Raw genomic sequence first — 12,564 nt, 5'->3', positions numbered from 1 at the left:
ATACTTGCGACAGTCCGATATAGATATTCATAGAAAAAAAATTATACGTGGAATTGTTCGTACATACATTACACTGATTAGACTTTCTTTTACACGCTACTTCCGCTTTCGCTGCGCCGGAAGTGTTTCCATAATTAATTCGTAGGAAAGATACGTATCTGGATTAAACGAGCGGTAAAGCAGAGAAAAGATTTCTTTTTCGATTTTAACGTTCGCACCGTTTCACCGTTATTTTCTATGGTAGAAAAGACGGGACACCGACAGGCGCGGGATAAAGTTAGGTCGGCGTTCGCGCATCGTGGAATTCGATCGGTCCATCGATAATAGATTCTAAATCCGCGAGACTGCGCTGTTCGATAATAATTGGAAGAAGAACGGTTCGCGCTCTAGTCGGTAGGGTGTGTGTACAGCGCACACAGGCTGATGTTAGACGTTTGATTAATAGCGTCAGCGCTCATTGGTCACGCTACTAATAAAGGAGCGTTCACACGTATTAAAAGTTCGCGCCTCTGCGTCCACGCCGGTATGCTCGTCGTCTTCGGTCGTTGTGGTCGAGAGTAGTGCGATATAACGAGGGAATGGCGTGTCTTGCTCATAATTGAAGCGAGCACCTACAATCCAATCGTTCTTAATCATTCGAATTCATCTCGCCTGCGAGTTCCGTTCTCCATTATTGCTCGTTGCCTTGCCAAGTCGCGAAAGTTATACGAACCTCTGCGCTCCGTTACTGCCAATAACAAGTACGGACGAATGACGTTTGGGCAGTTACCGTCCCAGTTCGAGTAAAAATATAATTCGACACGGTAGGTGAGTTTAAGATGTTTGCTGTTATTCGTCCAATGTTAAACATTCGATTTTGTATGCTCATACATCGTACGATAGCAGGTGTATATATAAGGAGGTAACGGTAATTGACGCGAAAACCCGTGGATTTAAATACGTGCTCGAGACAAGCGAGTGCTCGTAAATTAATTTTTCCCTCTTCTTCGTAGTAAAAGGGCGAAGAGATTCGCGAAGAGCGAAAATGGCGGAGATTACGCGAAATTATGCAAATGCGCGGCATTGTAAAGGGGATCTGTTTTTCGTTTTATTGGACTGGGGCCTGCGGTATCCTCGGTCGTATAACCGAAACAAAAGCTTACCTAACGCAGAAACAAAGGGTGTAGGGGCGAGTAGAAATCTCTTGGGGGCACACATGCAACGAATTTAACTGCTTCCCCAGGCATTACTCTTGCTGGGTTTCTTTTATTCCCGCCTATTCTCTAACTACCCTCTCCTATCGGTCTTCGTATCCTTCTCACATGGTTTACTGTTTGCACGAGCGAAGATCTTTCGGCTTAACCTTTATCCGCGATATAAGGCATTGTTAAGAAATCTGCACACTGATACATTTTACGTAACGCCATTCTAAATATCGAAATATACATTTATGCTTAGAACTATTTATTAACGGTAGATTTTCTTCTGACAGCTTATAAATCGATATGCAAGCTTGAAGGACGGTTGCTTTGAAAGGATATTCATTATGCCTCTGAAAGTCCGGAGTCTTCGTAACTGCTTTTAAAAGGTGACAAAATCCCCTTAGAGCACGCTTCGCAAGGGTGGACTAAGTTACAATTAATTAATTGACTTCGAGTCCCTGTAATTCATGCGGTGAGTCAAACTTAATTAATTATCCTTTAGGATCAGAAAGGAAAAGGTTGGGTCAGGAAGAACTTTTCACCTTCCGATTCTAAAGGCTATTTGTAATGCTTTTGCCTATAAACTATTTTACTTTCTATAAAAGTGTACATTAACGATCGGTTTCTTACACTGATATTTAATCAAAGAGCGAGTCGCTAACGAAGATAAAAACGTTATTCGTATTTCGAATACTTGGTGAGAAGTATTTTTAAAATAAGTAGTAGAATTAAAACTAAGCGCCGTGTAATAATATCAATGAATGTAGCCACTTCACCCTCCCCTCCATATCCGACATCGCTAAAATAGGTTGAAACGTCAGTGTGTGGGAAGGCTATTAATTACAAACACCCTCCGCTATTGTAACGTCGCCGATAACTTTTCTATTATCCTGTTAAAGGGGATTTAAGGCCGTGTAGTCTTAACAACGGTACGCTTGTGGGGCGTATAATCCTTACTATCATTATCCATATTTCCTTTTTTTAACATGACTTTTACATCTGCTCCGAGACGAATAAAAATTCGAAATCTCGTTATCCGGGAAAGACGATGTTCAGCTGTTAGGTTGTACGATACGCTCACAGATGTTTCACTCGCACGATTTTTACATCTGTAAAAGCGCAGGGGCACGATTTCGTTCTTGAAGTGATAAAGTTTGAGGTAAGGACCACCGCGTACACATATGGTACGGCCCTTTGTTGTTAATGGAGGCCTTGATGATTGCGGACGATCGCCGAAGGTGTCTGCCTGTCTGACAAGCCGACACTCTACATTGTAATTAATCAATATTACATCGACAATGGAGTTCGAGGCAAGGGCTATTGTTGTAATTTGCTGTTCTTCTCCCTTTTGTTTACGCCGCAATCGGCTACAGCTGCGATTTTAATTGCACCGCTTTAGCGGGATACAGAGCTGTGCAACTTTCGAAAAATCGCTCAAACGAGATCCTGCTTAATGAGTCCTTGCGATACTGATTGCATCGCCTTCGTTAAATAGCTTCGTCGATTTCACACGCGTGCCTATGTGAACGACAAAAGTCCTACGTAACAATACAATTAGTTAACTAAACGATTCCCTCGTTCTTTCTATTTTTTCCTTTTTTTTCTTTTGGAAAATTTGCCTTAAACGAGGGTGAAAATTAATTGCTAGGAGAGAAAAAAGGAAGAAGAGAAATGGACGAAAATTCGGCGAGATTCTAGCGTAGAAGCGGGAAAGGGTAATTACTAATGATCGCGGAGGATCGTTATTAACCCTTCTGGTGGCGAGGCATCAGGCTTCGGACGTAGCAGGACCATTGTCCATTCCGCTAGGTTCATTACGGTGTTCCAGTAGGGAATGAGGCGATGGTCGGCGGGATGAAGTAAAAAAGGGTAAAAGAAAAATAAGAAAAGTGTCGAGGTCAGAGGAGACCGAACGGCTACCGTGAATGGCGTAGCCTGACCCAAGAGCTGCCGGGCATCAAAGGGCCTCAAAAGGGCCGCTTCGAACCTCGGCTGTCCGAAGCTCATTTGTTTTCACCGGCGTATGGAAAGATCGATCGGCCGATGTCTTAACCCTAGACTCTCACAGAATCATCTGCTTTCGATAAGAAAAATTCTGAGGCATTAATTAGATCGGCCGGTAATAGAGTCATGATGGAAAACTGATTGCCGCGTGGAAGTTCCGGCAATTTACTTACGTCAAGCGTCTTCCACTATATTTTCTTCAACAATTTCTTCCTGATCTTCTTGTACAGGCTTCTTGCGATACCGGCGATCAGTTCGATGGATAGTCGTTAATTTTAATCGACGAAACGATTTGAAATTGTTCGCTCGAAGAACAAAACGACAGAAGCTACGACGAATTCTTCCGATCATCTACGAAATCGTCGTATCTATATGTTCTCACGGCAAAAACACGTTAGATATCTTACGTGATCGCAACGAATGAAAATTCCACGAAGTCAGACGTGCAGGCTGGAAGCGTGTTGGGAAGTTTTGAAAAAAAAAAAAAAAAATCGGATGAGGAAAAGGTTACGGGGATACTAGGATTGCATTTACAAGGAGCGCGCGCGGTAGTCGAGAAACGAAGTGAAATTATCGATGCGATTGCCACTGAAACATCTCTGGACGAAGGGCCGACAAAGGGTCGATCAGCGATTCTCTCCATCTCGCTTCATCTCGTTTCTTTTTCGAAAGATAACCCCACAGTGGCCACCTTTTTGTTTGCACAGTAAGATTGCTTGCCTCTTGCTCGGAAATTGACCGAAGATTGCGGCCGACCGACGTTTGCTCTGCGGCCACGGCCTTAACTTTTGCGCTACCACAAAAATATCATTGGCTTCCTCCTTTTCTCTGCCAACTTCTTTCTCTCCTTCTTCTCCTCCTTCTTCATATTTCTTCTCGGTATCGATTTCTTTTGCATTTTACGCGTCCGTGAAAAACCAAACGATCCTTTAAATTTTTCTTCGTCGAAAGATTCGACGCTCGATACACGTCATCCGCTTTCGAACGCACTGCTCGAAGAAGTTCGTCATTACGCGATACCGTTTCAAATTTCTCTTAAAGACTATCGAGATAGTTCCACTTTGATAAAACCGTTCTTTCCTTGTACGATTTACAGCCGATGTAAAGGATAGTCGTTGGAAATTATATCGTACAGATTTTAATGCGAGTTAACCGCAAAACTTCTCTTTTCCCTCGCGTACTTCTCTTTCCTCTCGGCTCGAAGAGATGATGTCTAAGCTTATTATCGAGCCCCTCGAGACTTCTCTTTCTCTTCGTCTGACTCGTAGGCTTTGATCGAAGTTGATGGAGCGAGCACCGAGCTAACCGCTCAGAGTATTATGTGTCGAAAAATATTCAAGAAAACCTCTTGGGCCAGTCCTTCGAGGAGCAATGACTTTTGTTCGCCACGATACTGTCAGAAGCGATTACTCGTAATGGATCGCGCTCTTAATGCTCCTCGTGGGTTAGAGAATTATCCGTACTAGCGTTGGAGCAGCTAGCGCGTTTAAAAGGGCGTCGTACGAGGTCATCCGATGGCGGTAACGAGCCGCGTGATTTCAACGTACAATTAAAAGTAGGATACGACCGAGTCGAATCGTTTGATCCTCGATGGAAAAATTCGCTCGATTCTGCGTCGAGAGAAAGGAAAGATTTATGACGTTTCTAACGGCCGTAAATCATTGGTATCGTAAACAGCCAATAAGCCGAGATCAAAGAGACATTAAACTTGGCGCGGAGGAAGAGAAAGAGCGAGAACCGGTTAATCGTTGTAGAGGAGCGATTATTAAATAAAAAGAAGAACGACAGATTATCTTCTCCTAGAGAGGCTAATTACGAGAGGCATTAATTAACCACTAACGACGGAGGATTATTAACGAACAAATCGGTTCTCCTTACGAGAGGACAAGGTTTGATCGACGAGCCATGGAGTTTAGCCGGAGGCAACTACGACGACCAATCGATCCGTCGATCGATCGATCGGATTACCGACGTGCATGATCCTCGTTGCACCGGCAATCGTATCGACGATGTAGGATCGATTGCGGGACGAAAGACTGTGAACTAATCCGGGAGACACAAGGGAGGACAGACGCACGGGAAAGACGCTATTGAATTACCATAAAACGCCATGATTAACGTAAAGTAAACGAATATAATGCCGCAATGACCGCAGCCTGTTCTGTAGCAGTTAAAGTATGTGCCCTACATGGTTTCCCGTATCTCTCTGCCGTATCATCTTATTTCTTTCGCGCGTTCGTCACACAATTCTCCACGAAATTATAATTCTATTATATTTAGGTAAATTCGAATTTAATTGTTAGTTGAGAGTTACGATACGGATCTATAATGAGAAACATATCTGGCAAAATGAAATTATAATCAACGCCAAGTTAGAACTTCGCACGATCCTTCAACTAGATCTTACTTAGATGTCTGATTACCTGGGGGACAATTTGATTTCTCCAACCTTTGGAATCTCGGGACACGATCTAATTGTTCCAGCAGAAATTCCGGTGTTTTTTCCATAAAAGACTTAAGTGGCCGATGTGCGTGCACGAGTGCGTGAGAATTGACATGCGTGCGTGCGTGTGCGTGCGCGTGACGGTGTACGGTAGGACAGAACATATGATACATATGGGAACGTTAGGCTCTGTGGTTTGAAGCCCGTAACGTGTGGCCAGGGCCGCAGAAGCTGCGAGGCGCTTGAACGAGAAAAGGGGGCCGCGATCGGCAAGGAGAAATAAAGAAAGAAGCGAATACTCGAACGATCGCCGTGCTTCTGCGTCTTGCCACGTATTACACGTGCATTTAGCCTTCGTGGATTGCGCAAACGACCGGCAGGCTTGATTTCCGATCGATCGCAGTGTCTCCGATGACAGGAATCGTTATCGAGGCCTAGTACGATACCGAGATTCTTCTCAAATTCCATTCCATTCGATTAACAGAAATCTTTCGTCTCGAAGGTTGCTTTACTCTAGCTCCATTTCACGTCTGGATCTGACGTTCGACGAAAGCGATCTTACGATCGAAAGAGAGACATCAATCAGATCTTCAACGTTACTAGGTTATTACGGCTGAAAAAATCACGGTGTGTGGTCACGGTGGTCCCCTGGAAAGAGAGCGCCGAAAGGGGTAGTGTATCGATATATATTGTGTATCATTCTTCGGTGCATTGCGCAAGCTTGTGAGAGAACCGATTGACCGATCAGTTACAAAGTCTTTCTTGTGGCAAGACCGCATTCCGTCTTTAACCGGTCCCTTCGTCGACTCGTCGGCTCGATCTCATCGATGAATTCGTCGATCCGGCAATACCCACGATTTTTACGATCCTTCGACCAGGATCAGGCTTCGTCGCTTCCTTTCTACAGGAATGTAACGCGAATCGGGAACATCGTACGATACGCACGCAGACCACGTACTTGGAAGTTCCACAACTTCCGCAACCGGTAGCATTTACTAATCACCGCATCTATCATGCAGATTCCACGTAATTTGAAATTTACAGCGTGTCTTCGAAATTACGCATCTTCTTTCGACTTGCAGCAGTCTGCGACCCCCGTCGCTTTCGAACACACGATTTAACGTCGCTGTTTTGATGAATGTGCGTTTTCTATATCTACCTCTTCTTCTATAACCTGCTCCAGCAGGTAGCAAGTCCAACTTCGTCTGATTGATAAAACACCAACGATCTGCATGCCGACACGCACTTGCGTAAATACCTATATGCAAGAGTTATGCGTTGCTGGGTTCAATCCGTGAAAGAATCCTCGCGGAATATACAAACAAACGCAGAAAGTAAACCCTTGGCTGCTGACTGCAGCATCTTTATCTCTTGTTACTCTTGTTATCGTTGGTTCCTGCTAATGACGTAATCGACTAACAAGAATTCCAGCTACCTACTTCTCGTGCTCGATCGTTTCCTCTCTCCGTTAACGTATCTCGGACCATCTCGTTCCTCAATCTCGGTAATCGTTTTAATCTTTCGGAGTGGAAGCAACTGCGGCTAAATTGAGATCTCGCCGCGCCGGTTCGTCCAGTCTCGCCGAGGTGAATTTCATCGATTCACCCTTTTCCCTCTAGGAAACTCGACGCGCGTATAATCAGCCGCGGTCTTTCTAATTTCGCGCTCTCAATTTCGTACGGTATAGAAAAATGCATAATTCGTCGGGGTTCCATTGGTTTAAAAGTTGCACGGTTTGAATTATTGGCATGGTTGGTTGGCGAGAGAACGACTCTTCCATCCCGAGGGAGCCGCAGGATGGGAAAAGGTATTCGTCATAATTTCTGCTCGTATAAAATTGGAATCGCGTGGTGTTTAAATCCGTAGTCTGGACGTAAAGCGCAATTTATCGGATTAGACCGGGGGTCGTTTCGTTTCTAAGGAGCAACGAGTGCATCGATGCGCGATACACCTTAGGCGAGAATAAAATCGCCGGGAGTGACGAAGGGTCGCGGCAAAAACGCGCTCTCGAAGAGCTAATTTTTCATTCGTCTTCTCGGTCTATTTGGCTCCTCTACTCCCTTGCATGCTACCACTTACGTGTAGATCGGCCAAAGCATCCATCAACCACGCGGCGGTGGTGACTTCTAGATGCAGAAAAACTTAATTACCTTCATTAAGCGAGGCTGCCTGCGTGATCGCGGCTGATCAGTCCCCGATTTCGTCCGCGCCGTGTTCCTCGATCATTTTCGAACGATTCGTCTTGGATCGCCTGTCAAATCAACATTCCTGCCACCAAGCAAAAATTAATTTCGGAACGAAACACCGGACGAGCTTTCTCGTCGAGCTTATTTTAATTTGCAAGTTGGTCGAGTCGAGTCGAGTTATCGGATCCGCTCCGATTCCTGAATCTAATAATCGCGTAATCACGCCGGTGTTGTTCATCGATTAAAAACAAACACGCAACGCGAGCGATCATGGGCAATTAGAAACTTTATTACTCGGCTCGTGCCGTTGCAACCGCGCCAAATGGGAGCGAGAAAGAAGCCGAGGCTCGAAGAGCCGCGAATGCGTGTGCGCGTGCACATGCACCGCTTCGCTTTCGCAGTAACGCACGAGATATTATACAATGCCTTCCCCTCCTTTTTTCCCCTCCCCCGTCCTCTTAATGACTCGCCGCCGTAGTGCCGCCAAAGGGGCGAGCTTCGTGCCATTTTATTTTTACTTCCGCAGGCACCCTATAGGCACCCGCTATTAATTGCCGTCGTTCCGCACCGACTTCGCCGCGAATCCATCTACAACCACCATCACGGCGAATACTTCTGCGTGCCCGCGGGGTTTCCGCGCTTAAACTTGCGACCAAAGACCACGCTAATTTCTCGCTCCGTACTCCCTGTAGTCAGAAAATTCAATCGACTATGTAGGCGGAGACCGCCATTGTCCCTCGATACGTAATAATTTGCGTACGAGTCGCGAACGAAGGATATTACAGCCTGACGACATAAAGCGTAACCGTTATCCCGATTTCGAGCGTATCTTTACACCGTTTCGTCGTTGTACCACGTACGGCAGAATTCCTATCATCGAACTTTCCATTGGTTTTGCATTTTTTAATTCGTGCGAGACGAAGAGAATCTTAAATTCCAATTGAAGATCAAATTTCTCTCGCTTCGCGATAACGCGTGCACGAGAAACCGTACGTTAAACGTTGCTCCAGCGGACAAACGATGAACTTTCAACGCGATCTAACTCTATACTGGTTGGTTTCGCGTTATCGACGTATAAAATCTCCCATAACCCGCGACATATGCATTCGTTCGCCGTAGACAATTAAGAACAGATAACTGTATCAGTTACTGTATCATGCATTAGCCGTATTGTCAGCAACGTCTTCATGGTACCTTGAGCGCGCATGTATAACCTGGCACGACGTGAATGTGTTCCCCTGGAAGGGGGCAGGTGTGGAGAGGAACACGCCGATTAAGGAGGTGTCTATGGGAATTTATGCTCGCGTTAATTCACGGCAGCGGAGTTCAGCTCCGCTCGTAGCCGCCGCTTCGTTATAGTCCTTTGCTCTCGTTTAACGGCGGGCAATAACGAGCGGACTACCCAGCGACGCGATAATAAAGCAGCAACGATAATGACAGCAAGAAGGGAGTCTCGTCGCGCCATTACTCTTATCGTCATCTTCGAACGCGGATTGCCATTGTCATGTACTGGAAAATTGCCTTCGGCAAAATGCTGGTGGAACACGAAAGGGGAAAATGAAGGTATTCCTTTGCCAAAGCGGTATTGCTAGCTGCTATCTCGTCCTCTAATTCAGTTACACGATCGATACCGTGCGACAGAATGTTTTCCAGGATGGGAAATCGCTACACACCCGGATACAACAACACCGGAAGAAATATATCGCTAATCGCGTAGTACACTGATTTCAGCAGCGTTTGTTGCGAATAACATGGTCGCACAGTGCTTTGATCGCTGTTTTACAATTTGTAAACGTCTTTTTACGCTTAGAACTGGAAGAACCCTTTTGTCGTGGAACGTCAGGGATTTTAAAACTCGGAGAATTACCAAGAATGGGGATGATACATAGCGAGTCAGGTGTCGTAGAACGAAGACGAAGCTTGTTAAGAAACGAAAAGGAAAGTAAGGGTAGTAAGTGACTCGATTGTTTAGAAGATAGAAAGCTATAAAGAGTATTTTAAGATTGCAAACGTTTGAAGATTACGATGAAGAAGGATTACGAGCAATAACGTAATCGGAACGTTTTATTTTCGCCTGTACCTGTTTTTACGAGACTCGTGCGACGACGAGTTGTGCAAACAGAAGGGTTTCTCGAGGTTGCTGCTGCTGCGTGCACGAACTATGAAGAAGCGTCCGGACGTTTCGACCTTTGTCGGCAAGAATATTTCAGTAGCAATCATATCGGTAATTCACCAGGCTGATTGTCCCTGACCGCAGTCCGATCTACGAACGGGCATCGTTCTTTATTTTATTCCGTCCTTATTTGGTCAAAGATAAACTCTAACGGATCCATGGCTAGCCGCATCGTGGAGGAATATATCGACGAACAGGAGGGGGGAAAAGATGAGATCAAAGGATCAGCATAAACGATCCAATCGGTCGAGTAATTCGCCGTGATTGCGTGGTATTGGCGCTCACGGACCGTTCTGCTACCGTGCTGAATATCGTGCGGCTACGTTAGAAAACAATCGTCGAATTCCTGCCGGACCCTTGTAGAAAACGACCGAATCTCGTTCGATCTTGCAGTTCCCACCCCAAACAACTTCAAGGTTAACGCTTTAGCCGAGCTGCCTTCTATCGTACGAATACCGTAAGAGTAGTTAAGACACAGAGAACAAACAGTTTAGTCGATCGGACGTTTCGTAGTCTCCTATAGACGAGAAAAATTGAGTTCCTCTCCATACGAAGATACGTATCCATTCTTTACCACCGTTTACAGGAAAGTAGATATTTTTCCTCGGTAAAGATTACACCTTTGCCTTGCGTGGCTTATTAAATTAGGATGATACGCTGTCTCACGTCTGGAACAATTACGATCCGACGGGTGTTTTTAAAGATCACCGCCGAGGCCGGCACGGTCAATTAGTGATCGGGATCGTCACCCGGGTCCGCGTATCGTATTTCCAACGTGGGAGGTCCATGGTATCTCTTCCGAAAGGATGAACTCGTGGAACTCCGTAAGAGGCTTCCATGGTATGGCCTCTCGCGCGTTTGGAAATCCTTGGTTTACGTGGAATACAGAAGAAAAATTTTCGCGACGCTCGCACGACAACCTTATTGAATATCGAGCCGCGACCGCAACAGATCGTTTCTACAAAAAGACCGTGAAATATTTTAAAGAATCTCGTTCCGTCGTATCAGCTAGAAAATCAGACTCGCTCGCGAGGAAATTACTATACGACGACGCGTAGTTCGAGAATTATAATTGCTGGACTATAGAGGGATGATCGAGGAGGATTGATGTATCGAGGGCGTTTCCCGGCGTAATGTGACTGTCGATTACGTCGTATCGGCGTGAGTAGTTAACGAGAATCATTAATATACATTGTAGCCGATCGTGAACGAGGAGGAAGGTGTCCACATGTCCGCGACGGACGAATTCGGGTGCGATCATGCAAGAAATCTGGCCGAACGAACTGGAAGGGACGGGTATCCCGTAACACGATCGGGCCAGTACGATCACTTCGGTGATCCCTGATGAGGTACACGTATGTAAACGTGAAATCGTGATACGAGATCGTCGTCGGAGAAACCGGCACACTCGTCCTCGCCTCTCTACGGGAAACGAGACGAGTGTCGACCTGTCCCGAACGATTAGCGCGTATACTGTGACGCGAGCCAACGGGAACCAGAATTCTATGAAGATTTTAAAAGCTTCGTTGTGCCGGAGCACAGGAAGAAGCGTGTTTCACTGTGGTTTCGCGTTACTTTTCTTACATGTGTCTCGTTTGTTGTTGCTTCGTTAATAAATGATGCTTTGAAGTTGCGACAATAGGCAGAATGAGACGTGACTTTGCGAAGACACGTCTACGGAGGAATATTAGTGGGTCGTTAGAAAGAATTCTCCGAAGAAGGAGAAATTCTTTCGACGCGGTGTTCGTCCGTTGCGAATCGCTCGGAGATCGACGAATTTGACCGAGAAAACTCTACGGGGATGTATATATTGTGTGGTTGCCTTAAGGGCCGCTGAGCCTAATGGAGGATGTCCGAACAAAAGGAGGAACCGGGTGTCCTTTCGGCTTGTTGACTAAATAAAGGATTGCAAATTTTCGATTCGAATGACCACAGGTCTGTGCACTCGGCTGGTTAACGGTCGTCGATTTGTCACACAGTTTATACCAGGCTCCGCAACTTTGGCTACCCGTAACTCTACGAACAAATGATTCGAACGTGGCTTTCGTGACACAATACCTCGGTAACTGGTCTAATGTACCGAGGAAATTATCGGGGGCTAGACTTTGTAAACGGCCGCTTACGGAGGAAATAGATGCCGAGTACCGCGTCGACGTGACTTAATGAACCTCTCTAAACCAGTGGGAATAATCATGAAAGCAATTTGTCTTCCGGATTCCAGAGGAATCGATCGTCGAGGAGCTAATATTCGTTACTCGGACAATATCATTGGACGTGTTTAAAAAAAAAAGGCATGAACCGTTAGCACGTGTGCTACCGCAGGTTTCAGCGGCGAGGTATTGGTACGCGGTTGTAAATTAACTCTAAAGGGAGTCGAACACCTGCGCAGATCCATGCATAAACGTTACGTTGATAAGATCGAAGGTTCATCTTCGCGAACGTAGCAACGCGCCAGGGTAATTCAGCTGTTTCTTTCTTTACGATTTCGGTTGTTCTTTATTTCCTTTTAATTTCCATATATTACGAGGCGAGACGTCAAGGCACGCTCGGCTATGCTCGTGTGTCGGTACTCGTGCA

The sequence above is a fragment of the Bombus vosnesenskii genome, unplaced genomic scaffold, assembly GCF_011952255.1.
Source record: "Bombus vosnesenskii isolate JDL3184/JDL3185 unplaced genomic scaffold, Bvos_JDL3184-5_v1.1 scf7180000013262, whole genome shotgun sequence".
Lineage (NCBI taxonomy): Eukaryota > Metazoa > Arthropoda > Insecta > Hymenoptera > Apidae > Bombus > Bombus vosnesenskii.
The sequence above is the reverse complement of the archived record's forward strand: the minus strand, read 5'-3'. Positions refer to the sequence as shown.